This window comes from Cupressus sempervirens, chromosome 10, assembly GCF_028749045.1.
Source record: "Cupressus sempervirens isolate cs-2001-9-10 chromosome 10, ASM2874904v1, whole genome shotgun sequence".
Taxonomy (NCBI): Eukaryota; Viridiplantae; Streptophyta; class Pinopsida; order Cupressales; family Cupressaceae; genus Cupressus; species Cupressus sempervirens.
Window position 1 is genome coordinate 569332043 of NC_143127.1, and position 14744 is coordinate 569346786.

Genomic DNA, 14744 nt, shown 5'->3' on the forward strand with positions numbered 1-14744 from the left:
AGGTAGAAAATATCTCTATGAACTTAGAGATAGAGACGGCAAAGTTATAAAGAAGTTCAAACTCACTGACATTCTTAATACAGGGAAGGGGAAGTTCCTTCCCACACAACCATGAATTCGCTATCATGGAATTTTTGGGGCCTCAACCCCCCTAACAAATAGTAGCTCCTAAAGTGTTGCATCTCAAGAAGTCAAACTTAGCTCTTTATAAATCCGAGGGTTAAAAAAGAAACTAGGATTCTAGATATATTTGGAATTCCCCAACCTAGGGGGCTTCTAGGGGATTGAAAACCCTTGAGGACCCTAGAAATGTTTCCATCTCTTCATTGGAAAGTCATCCAAACTGGATTAGTCGTACAGTTTTCTATCACAAGCTATGCTTATCCTTTAAAATTATTAATATATATGGCCCAACCTAGAATAGAGATTAAAATAGGGTATGGAAAGAAACTGAAGTTTTCCTTTCAACTATTAATAAGCATTTATGTTTTATTGGTGGAGATTTCAATGCTATCAGTTAACCTTCAAAAAAATGGGGAGGAATTAGTAAGCTCTCAAGAGTAGTATAAGATTTCAACAATTGGATTTGTAAGAACAACCTCCTAGAGATGTCAAGCTTAAATAGTTATTTTACTTGGAATAATAGGAGGAAAGGTTTTAGCAACATTGCAGAGAAATTATATAGGTTCTTCATGTTGGGTAGTTTAGTGGACTCGTCCTTCTCTCTGGTCTCTGAAGTGGTCCCCTTCTCTAGTTCTGAACACTACATGGTAGCGCTAAAATTTGTATCTAAATTAAAATTAGAAATTGCTCCTTCAAGTTTGAGCAAATGTGGCTTAGGGATGAAAAATGTCTAAATTTAATCAAATAATGGATGTAGGAGTCTAAGATTTGTGGCTCAAAACTATATATTATAGCTAGTAAATTGAAAATTATCAAACAAAGGTTAAAGGAACGGAATAAGAACTATTTTGGAAATATTTTTGATAGCAAAGCTTCCTTCGAAGATAAAATGGAAGAAGTAAATAATGAAGTGATTGCTAGGGGGATGGATGAAGCATTATACATGAAGAGAAACCCCTTCTTAATTATGAAGAGATCTTAGCCAAGGAAGAAATCTTTTGGAGGTAAAAGTCTAGGGAAATCTGATTTTCGAAGGGGGATAAGAACTCAAAGTTATTTTATAACAACACAAAACAGTAAATAATGACTAACAAAATTTTTAAAATTAAGGGTGATGATGGGAGGATGAGAGTAGATCAAGATGATATTGAGTCTAAATCGATTAGATACTTTAAAGATATTTTCAATAATTGGGAGGGATTCCCTTTTAAGATTCAAGTGGGGGTGATCAATAATATCCCAATGTAATCTCAAAGGAATATAATAGTAAGCTTTTGGTGAAATTCATAATCTAGGAGATAGAAGTGGTATTAATGAAAATGAATGATGCTAAGGTTCCAAGCCTAGATGGGTTCCCTGCTAATTTATTTCAAAAATATTTGGACTTCATGGGCATAGAAATTAATGAATCCCTAGAAGGGGCTAGGAACTCAGACAATCTCCTAAGAGAAGTAAACTATAATGCCTACCCCTAGTTTACTTTTCATGTCTTATTCTCGAATTCTTTTAGGCCTATTTTATGATTATGTTTTATGATTAGCATTACTTGGTTACTTGATTTGATTGTATGTAATTTTGTACTCAGTGTATATATTTGATTAGCTACTTGATACTCAATTATTTCATGTGTTCGTGATTATTCTTTCGATGATGATACATGTATGTTCATATAGTGATTTCAGTTATTTCATGATGATAATTAGATGGATGGTTTATATGCAGTTTCTATGGATACTTACCCCATACTCGCATGTGTATGGTGTACATGTATGTTTTATCTCATGATTGATGTGTTTGATGTGGTTGAGGGAGGGAGTCGTAGTCACTGCTAGTCTGGATCTACACAATGCACCACTCCTTGCCATTGCTTGTTTAGTTTAGATTCTATGTCTATGTACATGCTCGAATTTTATGTAGATTATAGGTATCAGGCATCGACTTCCCTGAATTGTTAGGATATGTGTGCCCTATCGCAATATCTCAATGGTAAAAGAGGGGAGATAATTCTTGAGTCCAAATCCTAACCCTAAGCCAATTGTCCTATAAAGTAGGACAAGTATCAGAGTTATTTACCCTTCCGAATTTGCCAAGTGATGTGAATTCGTAATTTTGACCCCAGAGTTTGAATCTATGCTTTGTCCTTTTGATGAGTTTTCCTGTTTTAGTTTGTGGATCTGTTGTGATTTTCGGTTATAATTAAATCAAATTAAGAGATAATTAAATGATTAATTTAATGAAAAACTATAAAGAGAAAATTATATTTAATTAATAGAGAAATTGATTAAATAAAAGAATTAAATTTAAAAGATTTAATGAAAATTCTAATTTGGGCATAATTATATTTAATTTAATAATAATTTATTTAGGAGTTTCATTTTAATAATAATCTCTAAATAATATTATTAGTTAAATTAATAAATATATTATTAAAGACATCTTGTGATTTAATAAAAGAGAGAGAAAATAAATTTAATAAAGTTTATTTTAATTAAAATACAAAATGTTTGCACATGAAATTAAAATAAAATAAAATAATAAAGAAAAGGGTTCGCCTGATTGCAAACTTGAAACCCTAAAGGGAGAAAACTCTTTATTAAGAAATTAGAGCTCATTTCTCTAGACACAGGTTTGAAGGAGCAAACTTTTGAGAAAGAGGATTTTGAAAGGACGAGAATTTCTTGCGAGCTCTGAGTATCTGATCAATTAGCATCATATCAAGGTAGGATCTTGTTGAGTTTTGCGTAGTAATTTCTTGTTTGAAATCTCTATATCTTCTCTGTGTTTGAATGTTGTTTTTCGAATTTAATATTTGAAACCCTTGTGTTGAAATTTACCATTCTTAAAAACGTCTATGAATGAATTTAATATCTAAAACCTTTGTTTGTTAAATTTGGGGATTCATAATTTGACTGTTTGGAGTCGGGATGGAGTTTGGAAAAGAAATTAAAATTTTACATATTAAAAAAAAATTCGATTGGCTATATGTATTTCTCCTATTAGATCTGCAAGCGAGAAATTAATACTAGTTACTACACTAATTAAAAATTATTGTGTTAATTAGATTCTGATATTTTTGTGTTTTTGTTGTAAATGAATATATATATATAACTAATTTTTGTACAGAGGGCATTTATGTTTATTATTATTATTATTATTATTATATATATACATTTTATTAGGGATTGAGATCATCACCTCCCCATCCCCATGCTGTGAAGGCAACCAAAGTTGTCGCTAGCAGCCAAAGCTGCTACGACAGTTGAGGTTGTTGCAGTAGCAGGCTGATGGGCCGTAAACGTTTTAGGTAGGGATATTTTAATTATTTTATTAATTAACTAATTTTTTAATATAGTTTGTTTTATTATTAATTAATTTAATTAATAATATTAAATAATTTGTATTATATTATTAAATAGTAATTATTATTATTATTTTTAGATTAAGGTAAAAATAGGTTCTGAAAGGGCCCGGAAACCCTATACATAAAAGAAAAAGATAAACCATGAAGCACTACCAAGTTTTACTAGGACCTGAAACCAGTAAAAAAATTAAAACTAGGTTTTACAGGGACCTGAAACCAAAAGATAAGACCAGAAAAAGCAACCAAATTTTACAGGGACCTAGAACCTAGAGACTAAACCAACTGGCACACAAAAGCCAGCAACCAACACACCAATACCACAACTAGAACACCTGCATAGCAGCCAGCACCTCACTGAAAAAGCCAGTGACAACAAGGGAACTTATGATTTTCCTTTTAATTTAGTGCTTTCCTTGTGCGACCGAAGGTTCATATCTAAAGGGGGAGTAGAAGGCTTAGTTTTCTTTCTTTTTACTGCAATCCAACCATCCTCCACCTTCGCAGCCTTAGCAACCCAAACCCTAGACGAAATGGAATGGTGGAACCCAAGGGAAGCAGAAGCCATAACAATCTCCCTAGGAGAGCCAGAAGACGACTAGCCCTGAGAAAGAGCATCCAATACAGGTGTAGGAGCAAAAGTGGGAATAGGGACCAAACCTAAAGTCTGAACAACATCCTCTACCATAAGCACTGAATGATCACCAAAAGCATCATCAAGGGGAGAATCACCCATAGGTTCTAGGGGCGCAACGAAAGATTTATGCACCGTATAGTGCTCAGAAGAGGCCCCTGACCACCAAGGAGGTGGTCACCTTGATATGGACTTCTTAGCACCACAACGATCAGCAATATGACCTGTCATGTGACATTTTCTGCAACGAAAAGGGATACCTTCAAAATCCAACATTGGAGTCCAAGAACCCCTCACAGAATCCAATCAAATCTCCTTAGGAAGGCCCTTAGAAACATCCAACTCCACAAGAATTCATGCACACGTTGAATGGAAAATATCCCAAGTGTTAGAATCCACATACAAAATATTACCAATAGCATTCCCAATAGTTTCAAAAATAGAATCTTGCCATAGATGCATCGGGAGATTCGAAAGCCGGATCCAGATAGGGAATCTGTTAAAGGATTCAGTAAGTGGATTAAAATCCATATGCCACGGTTTGGTCATAAGTGGATATCTGCCCTACCATGAAAAACTATTATCACACATAATAGTCTTCTTGTCTTTAACACTTTCAAATTTAGCTATAAAGAATCCTTTTGCATTAGGAAAGATGTGAACATTATTGTCTAAAATTGGTTCCCAATGCATGGACATCTAGGCATGAAGATCAGCAAAAGAGGGCCAAAAACCCCGAAAGTGAAAAATAGCAGCAAAAGAGGAGAGCTCTTCTACCGTATGGAAGATATCTTCAACTGTTTCTGGGTCTAAATAAACCCTAATAGAATTTGAGACACTTACAGGGGACACATCACGACTAGAAGGCCCTAAAGAACTGGCATGAGAGATAGCACCATGCAATCCAATTTCAAAGGTAGCAACGTCTGCAAAAGTCCTTCCCCTAGAACTAGGAGACCCTATAAAACTAGGACAAGCACCCAGTGAAGAACGAGCGTAAGGAGAAGAATGGATGCCAAAAGCGAACGAGCAAACCCTAGCCCTGCCAGAAATAGACATTGCAAATGAGGAGTCGACAGCAGCAACGGGCGAAGCTCTCCCACCACTGCCAACAAACTTACATGCAACCCCATCGGCCGTAGGATGAGAGGCGGGAGTAGCAAATTCAAATGCAGGAGCAGAAGGAACAGGAGACATTGGGAGAGCTTCAATTGCAAAAAATTAGTGTTTCTAATGACTCGTACTATGTCTCACACATTGTTAATCCAAGTATAAATAAATAAATTATTATTAATAAATTAATATTATTTTATTACTAATTTAAGAATGGTTATTTAATTTTAATCATATTTATTAAAAGATTGGTTGTAAGGTTATCGTCAATTTGAATTAGAACTTAATTCTTCATTTAGAGAATTAATAAGGAAGTTTGGTTTTATTATATGATAGTTCATTTCTTTTATTAAAGAAAATTTGGGTTTTTATATATAGATGATTTTAAGGAATTTGTTGGGTGTTTGAGGTTCTTGTGGACTCGAAAACCTTAACAAATCTGACACTTTAAAAAAATAAAAAAATTGGAACTCTATTTTTAAATCAAAATCTTAAGTTTTCAAAACTAAACCAAATTTTGAAACTACACTTGTTGTGATGTACTATTTACTTTGTGTTGGGTTTGGAGTTGACTTAGTGTGTTGACTAGTTTTGGATGTCTACCAAAGGCCCGAGAGTTATTGTTTTATGATGTCACGATTTTGTGATGTGATCTTTGAGTTATCGATTAGTATTTATATGGTGATATGGTTATTATGTGGTCGCGATCTTTTATACCCAACCATGGTGATGTATCACATATTTCTATGATGAGTTTTGATCAGTTGTTTGTTAGTTCTTTCCAGTTACTTGTATAGAACTAAGGTGATTATTGTGACTTTCTTGTTGTAACCTTTGAGTTTTCGATTGATTATATTTTGGTGCTTTTCAGTTACTTGTATAGGATTGAGGTGATTATTGTGATTTATTTATAGGCGCTTTCCAGTTTCTTGCACAGGATTGAGGTGAATATTGTGAATTGTCTTTAGGTGATTTCTAGTTTCTTGTAAAGGACTAAGGTGAAAATTGTGATTTTATGAGTTGTACTTTTCATGAGCTTAGGTTAGATAACTTATGTGTACGTTGGGAAGTGGTTTGCAATGGAGGTCGAAGCCCTAAAGAGGCTACCTAGGCAACCCATTGAAAGTTATTTTAATAAGTGATAACATTTCATGAAATGGGTTTAAAATGAATTAATAAGAGTTAGTGTTTTTCCTCGCCCATGCCTTGAGTGCTAGTACAGGCTAGGATGGGAGTAGAGAGGATGCTTGGTTGTGACCTTGCCTCGTTCGTATGCCTTGTTTGCACAAAAGGATACTGATGCCGCATAGAGCCACTAGGGGGGTGGAGTCCAAAGAGGCTATCGGGGTAACCTTAGAGTAGGCTCATGCGATGACACTTGCCCACTTACATAGTAGATTTTCTATTTGTCTTTGTTGCCTCTATGTTTAGATGTCATTTATGTCTTGGTACCTTTGAGATAGATTGATATCAGATTTTCCTTGACCTAGATGTTGGTTATGACTTTTCATATTGTTATCCATGTAGGAGTTGATACTATCTCCTCAGCACGATGGCAATGGGCCATTTAGGTTCCACGAGGTCGGGTGGTAGTGTTTCTTATACCATTGAGATCTGATAGTTGGATGTTGTTCCAAGATGTCCTTGTATAGTTATTCCTTTCATTATGATCTTATGTTTTATGATGGATGGTTATATTATGTTGTATTATATTTGATTTTCAGAGATCTTATGAGATGATGTATTTTATTCATGATGTATATTCTTTGAGCTTTTCATACCCTATGACTTGTACAGTGGATGATTATGCATTCTGATTTTGCCAAGTGGCATCTTATGTAAATGTATATTATTTACTTGGATTTGTACCTATAGTTATTCTATGATGTGAAATTGTTATGTATTGGATATACTATTAATACAACTTGTGTTTGTGTGATTCAACGTCATGGAACCCTTAAGAGATGTAATTTGTTTATGGATTGTTTTTATGTATGTGAGTTATTGCTTCCACTATATTATCTCTTGTTGTTATTACCTTTTTTTTTCTAAGTTTGGAAAACTTAGTGAAACTTTAGGTTAATTTCTTTTGGGTTCCTTGGTGGGGTGTTACATAAACAACATATTTATAGCTCTAATCCCTAAAAAGGAAGGTGGGGGTCATTTTGATGACTTTAGACCCATAGCACTATTTAATACTTTGTATAGACTTTTTACCAAAACCTTAGCTAGCAGACTTCAAAAACTCCTACCCTCCCTCATCAGTGGGGAACAAATAGGCTTCATCCTTGGGAGGTCTTTTTATGAAGGAGATATTATAGCTCAAGAAGCAATTCATTTAGTAAAAAAGAACCTTGAAACATCTACTCTTATAAAATTGGACATTAAAAAAGTATATGATAGGGTGGATTGGAGATTCCTATGTAAATATCTTTAAGCCTTTGGATTCTCCAAACAATGGATTAATCTCAATTATGAGTGTATTGCAACCCCAAATTTTTCTATCCTTATCAATGGGTCCCTAACTGGCTTCTTTGGGATCTCCAGAGGCATAAGGTAGGGAGACCCAGTCTCCCCTTTATTATTTATTATTATGATTGAAGCTCGAAGTAGATCTATTTCTTAGAAAAGGGGGGAGGGGAGACTTAAAGGTATTAGTTTACCAGTAGTTTAGATCCTTCAACTCATCAGTAGTTTGTGGATGATACCATGCTTTATGGACAAAGCACATTCAAGGAAGCAAAAGCCTTTAAGGAAACTTTGAGCACTTATGTTATAGTTTCGGGTCAAGAAATTGATCCTACTAAATTAGAAATATTCTTCTTTGGTACTCCCCAAGATTTAGAAAACCATATCTATAATATTCTTGAGTTCATGAAAATAAATCTACCATGTAAGTATATGGGTCTCCCTCTAGAGAAGGGATGCAATTCTTCTAGATTATGGGATCTTACTATATAAAATATAAAAAATAAAATTGATTTATGGAAAGAGAAATGGCTTTAATTTGCAAGTAGGGCTTCCATGGTGAAATGATTCCTTTCATCTCAACCCATATTTCATCTTTCATGCATTGACCTCCCGGTCAACAAATTGGTGGAATAGATGCCTACGCTTTTTATTTTGGAAAGGGGTAGGGGATAAGAAAAAATATATTTGTTAGCATGGGAAAAGGTATGTAGGCTAAAAGAATCTTGGGGGTGAAATATCCCCTTCTTCGCGTTAGACCTAATGGCGCCTTGTTGGTCTATCTTTCCATCCAAATAGGTGAATGACATTTATTTTGACGATGCCAGCCAGTCACAGGAGTCTATTTGGTTTCATTGGGGGAGATATTTAAGTGGGAACTCCTAAGGTTAGGTCATTTTATTTTATCAATTTGATTTATTAAGTTACTTTATCATTTAAGGTCACTTTATTATAAAAGTAACTTAAGTGACTAAAAGATGAAATTGGCTTTTATCCCACGTTGCTTAGTTGTTTGCATCTTCAATCACATCAAGGTTATAAAAGCGAGGAACCACATTGGGATACATACCATGAGAAATATAATATTTTTTATTTGCGTCAAGGTTTCTTAAATGTGATAGGCATTCTTAAGGAAGAAGCCCCTTAAGAATTTTGGGAGACTGGACGTAGCCCCAATATCTCAATGGGAGATTGCATCTAGAATCAGGTATGGAATTTGCAGTATGATATATGGTTCAATTCAACAAACATTCAGGGATAAATCAATTTGACAGTGAAGGTATTTGTGTGTTCGAGTTAGACTAGCTCATAATACCATAAGCTAATATTCATTGTATTTAAGGATGTGGGAAGTGCTTTAGTAGCAGTGGAAAATGCTAATACCATGACAAAATGCAGGAGCAAAATAGTGATAGTCAAATCAATCACAAAAGGAGTAGGGTAGTTGTAGTGCAGTAGCAGAGACTCGTGGGAGAGAAAAATAGAAGTGTAGGATGTGAGTCACTCCTATAATTGACAAGAGGCATTAAAGGCACCTAACGACATAATTGTTGGTCAAAGTTTCTGTAACCATCGAGGGTGTGAGTTCATTAAGAGTCGTAATGAAGTAAGAAGGTTGTAGACTCAATCCCATTAGCTAGTGGTAACTTTCAACAATAGTCACATGGACCGCGTGAGGGAGGTGTTGGATCTTATTGCATTCCCAGCCACTAAGAATGAGCTCAGCTGGTAACATCTAGACAATACACTCACCTAGACTACTCTAGGTTTAGTGTTGTTTCATTATGTATATTGTTTTCATAGATAATATTTCTAGTTTTCAGATTTTGGAGTATTAGTGCATGATCATTACCCAGTAATTGTTATCACAAGACCATTGGTGGATGAAAAGATTCCATAGTATAATGTATGTTGGAATGTGGTTTAATTTTTAGAATTATTTTTTCTTGTCCAATCTTTCACATTTTATTGAATTTGCTCAATCCTATTGATGCATTACCAGAGTCGATTTATTACAATGGTATAGAGCTACAAGACCTACCAACTTGTGGGAAAAATTATTACGTTGTAGGTTGGATTTAACAAAAATAATGTCAGACAAACATGAATAGGAAACAATACAGGTTTAATCGCACTTGTCTAGAACAAGCAGGATCTTCAGATCAGATTGATATTTCAGGACAGTTACTTGGTTGACAAGGAATTAACCTTTGGGACAAATATATAGGGTGAATAGGATGAAGAAGTTGAATAGGGTGAAAAAGTTGAATAGGTTACACAGGTATAGGACACCCAAATGGCTCATAATGAGAATGAACAAGAACGGGAAGTGAGGGAAACTTTGCAAGTGATTAGAGATGGACATAAAAATATCTCTATTGCACTTTAGCAACTTATAGGTGCTATGCAGTAGCTAGCTTTGGCTCATAGGAGAGCATCGAGTCATCATAGTGGAGGTGGTAGTTTAGTAGGATCACCTTGAGCTACTAGGGCTCCCACACGAAACACTGGCAAGCCGTCGATGCTCATTTTTAATGCAGAGGAAGAGGTAGCACAACCCGCAGCACCAGGTTTACTGTCATATAACGTTATGGCTATGTATGATAAATGGGATATGTTCCCTAATTAGATTAAACAAAATTTTACTTTTATTCAATACATAATTCAGAAAAGGGAGACAAAGAGACCTCAACAGGACAGGAGGCAAAGGGCACAGAACAAGGATTTGGAGCACGCCATGAACAAATTATCTCTTCCCACTTTTTATGGAAGTAGTAAGACATCTACGAGAGTTTGGATTCACAAGCTAGACACCTACCTAACGCTTAAGCCCATGTCAGAGATAGAAGCCATTAGGTTTGCCACAATGCATTTAGAGGGAGCAGCAATTGATTGGTGGAATCATGGGTTGGTCACCCAGGATCATGATCTCATGACGTCTTACTAGACTTTTAGCTCTAAGCCAATCACCCATTTTGACAAGAATGACATTGAAGTCTACTACAAGGATTTGGCACAGTTGTGACAGGGTGGATCTCTAGATGAGTTCATTGATGAGTTTTAGCAGATTTTAGTGATGGTCCAAATATGTCAAAATAGTGTACGGTAATGTTGTTTATTGAGGGTTTACAAGATAGATATAGAGGTTTGGTTAAGGTCCTTAAACCAAACACTTTGGATGATGCTATTAAGATCACACATGATCTAGACTCACCTTATTCAATACTTGTTGGCCATTCTTGCCCCATTCAACCCATCATCAATAACCAATCTAAGAGATCTTAAATGGGCTAGATCCTTTTCTATGGGTAAACATGTGATTTGGTTGGTGTTAACATTTTGTGTTAACTCAGTCTCTTCATGAACCGAGTTGGCTTGGTTCCTTCATTTACTAGGCTAGTTTAGTTCGTTATTTGTCTGAGTGGACTCAGTTTCCTTCATTTGCCAAGTTTCAGGTTAACATGCATTTTCTGCTAGGGTTAACATTTCACATTAATCATTTTTGCTATTTCAAAAAGTCTCACTTTTGGTGTTCGTGATAATGCAAAATTTGTTGTTGTCTCTTCAACCATATATTTGGGAAATGTGTTGACCAATAGTTCCATGCCACATGGTGGAACCTTCTTGTGCTAGGCTACTTTTAATCGAACAGTGGTCATATTTTTGCATCATTTCTTGGGCCTCCTAGGAAGATACGATGGCCATTAGTTTTTGGAGCATCTTTGAATATTTTTGAGTGCATCTAAGCCATCCATTTATTTTGAAGAAGATCCTGGATCTATAGTTGGGTTTTAATCACTTGTTGAGGAGATTTCTTGTAGCATCTAGGCTGTCTTTCCATAATGAAGATCTACATCGACGGTTCATCTTTTTTGGGGCAAATCAGATTTATTCCACTTGGGTCAACTGTGTAATTTTTGTGACAAGTTAACATTGTGTGTTATTCCAACCCATGTTTTTTGACAGTGACACGAATTTATTTGTTGTGGCCATAACAAGTTACAAGGATTGCTCTTTAATATTGAATGACATTCTTTGGCCTTGTTTGCATGACATGTTTGCATCTCCATGCCTCATTAATGATTGCAATGATCAGATCTCATGGGATTTGATTTCTTATGACTAGGTGCATTTGTTTTTCCCTTCTTATCACTTCATTATCGCAGATTGTATTTTATGATCAAATTTAGTTCTGACTCTTTAGTTATTGCTCTTCTATAGCTTGAACTCAGTGATTGAGTTTAAAGTTTCAATGTAAGCATCTAAGTTATGCATGAACTCTATAAAAGGCAATTGTAAATATGTTTTGGTGGTTCTAGTTTTTGGCAGATTGGGGAATTCGTGATTTGTTTAAATCCTTCTCCTCATTCTTGCCTATTTTCCTGTAAACCAATTTATGATAGTAAGAAAAATAACCTTGGATACCATTTTATAAATCATTTCCACCCTCTTGTATTTTGCAGAATTGTTTATCAGTGTCATTAATGAACTTGTTAGGGATGAGAATAACTTTCCTTCATATTTGTCTCACTATTTCATACCCTTTCTGTTATAGTTACAATGTGTAGGTTACAGATCGTGTCAAGTATGTGTTACATGCTCTTTATCGTTAACTTTTGGGTTCCTTTATAGAGCAACTAGGAACTTGGAACCTTCTGTAAATTATTTGTGTGCATGTCTAGAGGAGACAAGTTGTGTGGGCTTAGATTGTTATTATGGTGTTCAAATGTTTCATCTTTCTAAGTATCATAAGTTTTTTTCTAGTGCATCACCTTAGTCTTAGGTTTTAATTTATGTTATCCTTCTATCTCTTTCCCTCCCAAGTTTTAAATTTATGTTTGAAGAACAAATAGGTGAAGCATCTTAAGGAACCGACCTAGAACCCAAAGATTCACTCCTACTTTTGGTACACCCTCTACCTCAGGAGTGTTTCCATGTTACTCAAAGTGACTGGATTTTAGGGTCCAGTCAAGGTGCAACTTTTAGAGATAACAATTTTGGCAGGCTCGGTGAGACATTTTGGACTATCTCAGTCCAAAAATCTTAATTGTATTGTTGTTATTTGATGTGTACAACAATAATTTCTACCTCTGGAGGCAACAAGATACAAATCTGGGGACTCTATGGAAGGAAACAGTTGGTTTCATAAGACCAAGTGCTGGTATGATTTTCAATTTTTATGCTCCCTCAGGATTTCTATGAAGTTGTTTTCTTAGATTTCTTAGCTTGGACCCACTTTATAGAGATGCTTCCCATTTTCCCCCATATGGTGAAGAGGCCAGTTTTACCCCAAAGCTTCATATCATTTCAGGTCATGAATGTGTTGAGATTTCCCCCTCCAAATACAAATCAGTCCAAGAATTCCAGGAACAACAAGAGAGGGAAAAAAAATCAGGCACATATGTTGATTCCTCCTTAGGCTCGATCTCCCCTACAACATCAAGTGATCAGCTTGCCCAGTCTTCCTTGGAACCCTATAGTGATCTCAGGTTGAAGGTAGGAGTGCTTTATGACTGCTTAAATAGTTTGGAGCTCAAGTTTGCTGACCTTGGAAAGATTTTAAGCCATATTGAAAATCTATACCCAAATACAAATTGCGGGCATTTTTCTCATGTTATGCTCATTATGACATCTTGGATTAAAGAGTTGCAAGATGACACGGAGATGTGGGGGAATGATCCTTACATTTGCAGCATGGTGTCTAAGGCTTTTGATATTTTCAATGAGGCTCAAGAGGCTTTTCTCTAGTTGCTGGAGAGGAAGAAACAAATAGAGAAGTTTGAAGAGGAGGCAGAGCTCAAGTCTTCAAAAATGCAGAGAGTTGAAGCACAAGAGCCCCCCAAAAGGAGGTTTTCTAGCATCAAACAAAGTAGCCCTCCCCAGATTTCTACTTCAAGTTGCCCTAAACCTCAACCTACATTTCAAACAGCTCCACGTGTTAATGATGGTGAGACCCAATATGATTATTGTCCCTTCTTTATAGTTCCTCAAGAAGTGGATTTTTCTTTGCCCACATTAGAGATAGAAAATGAGTATCGACCAATTAAATAACATGTGTTGCAGCAGGAGGTTGAGAAAGAGCATCAAGGGGGTTCCTATGCCAATGAGGAGGGGCACATTAGTATGCATGAGGTGGCTACTCAGTCTACATGCAATATCATAACAGAAAAGACAATTCAGGAAGAAGAGTTTCTATCTTGTTCAAGCCATCATGGAGACTGTTGTGACATGGGGACATCACAATGGATGGGGAAGATTGATTTCTATGAACTTGAGGCCTTATGCCTATCTAACAAGTCATCTTCCACATATAAGGAACTTTTGTTGCAGACAGCCCTTCACGATGTGGAGGATGAAAAGGAGGATCCCGAGGATAGCCCTATCCTTGAGGAGGAACATGCTGACATGCATGAGGTTTCCCCTCAACCTACGCATGTCATTGCAGCTATAATGGAGGAGATTAATGATGAGTATGGTCTTTTGGATGAGTTTGATGTTATCTTCTCTTCCATATATGTTGAATCATTATCTCTTATATATGAAGAGCATGTTCTACATCAACAAGTGAAGAACCACGCCATACCAATAGCTCTCGAGGAGGTGGTTCATGAACAACATGAAGATAAGGTGGAGATTATTTCTTCACAAGAGGAGGAGCCACTTCCAAACCAATAGGATACCATCATTGTAGAGAACTATGACGAAGTCAAGGCTGATTTCTTAGACCTAAAACTATCAAGAGAATGCCCCATCAGGCATCTAGCTCTACAAAAAATTAGCAAGTTGCCCTCAGTCATGCTTACTCTTGAGCATGAGGGGGAGTTCTACAAGGAAGAGAAAGCATGTTTTTCTCAAGAAGGTAATGCCCCAGTCCTGGAAAGCTTCTTTTTTTTTAGCATTGGGAAGAAGGTATGCCATGCAGTAGTATGTTTGTCATGCTTGTCGGTCTTTTTAGCTACCCACATGCATGAAAGAAAAAATCAACTTGTAAGGAAGGGTTGTTATTTCAACAAGTCAATCAGTGGCTTTGTTTGATTTTTTGTGTTG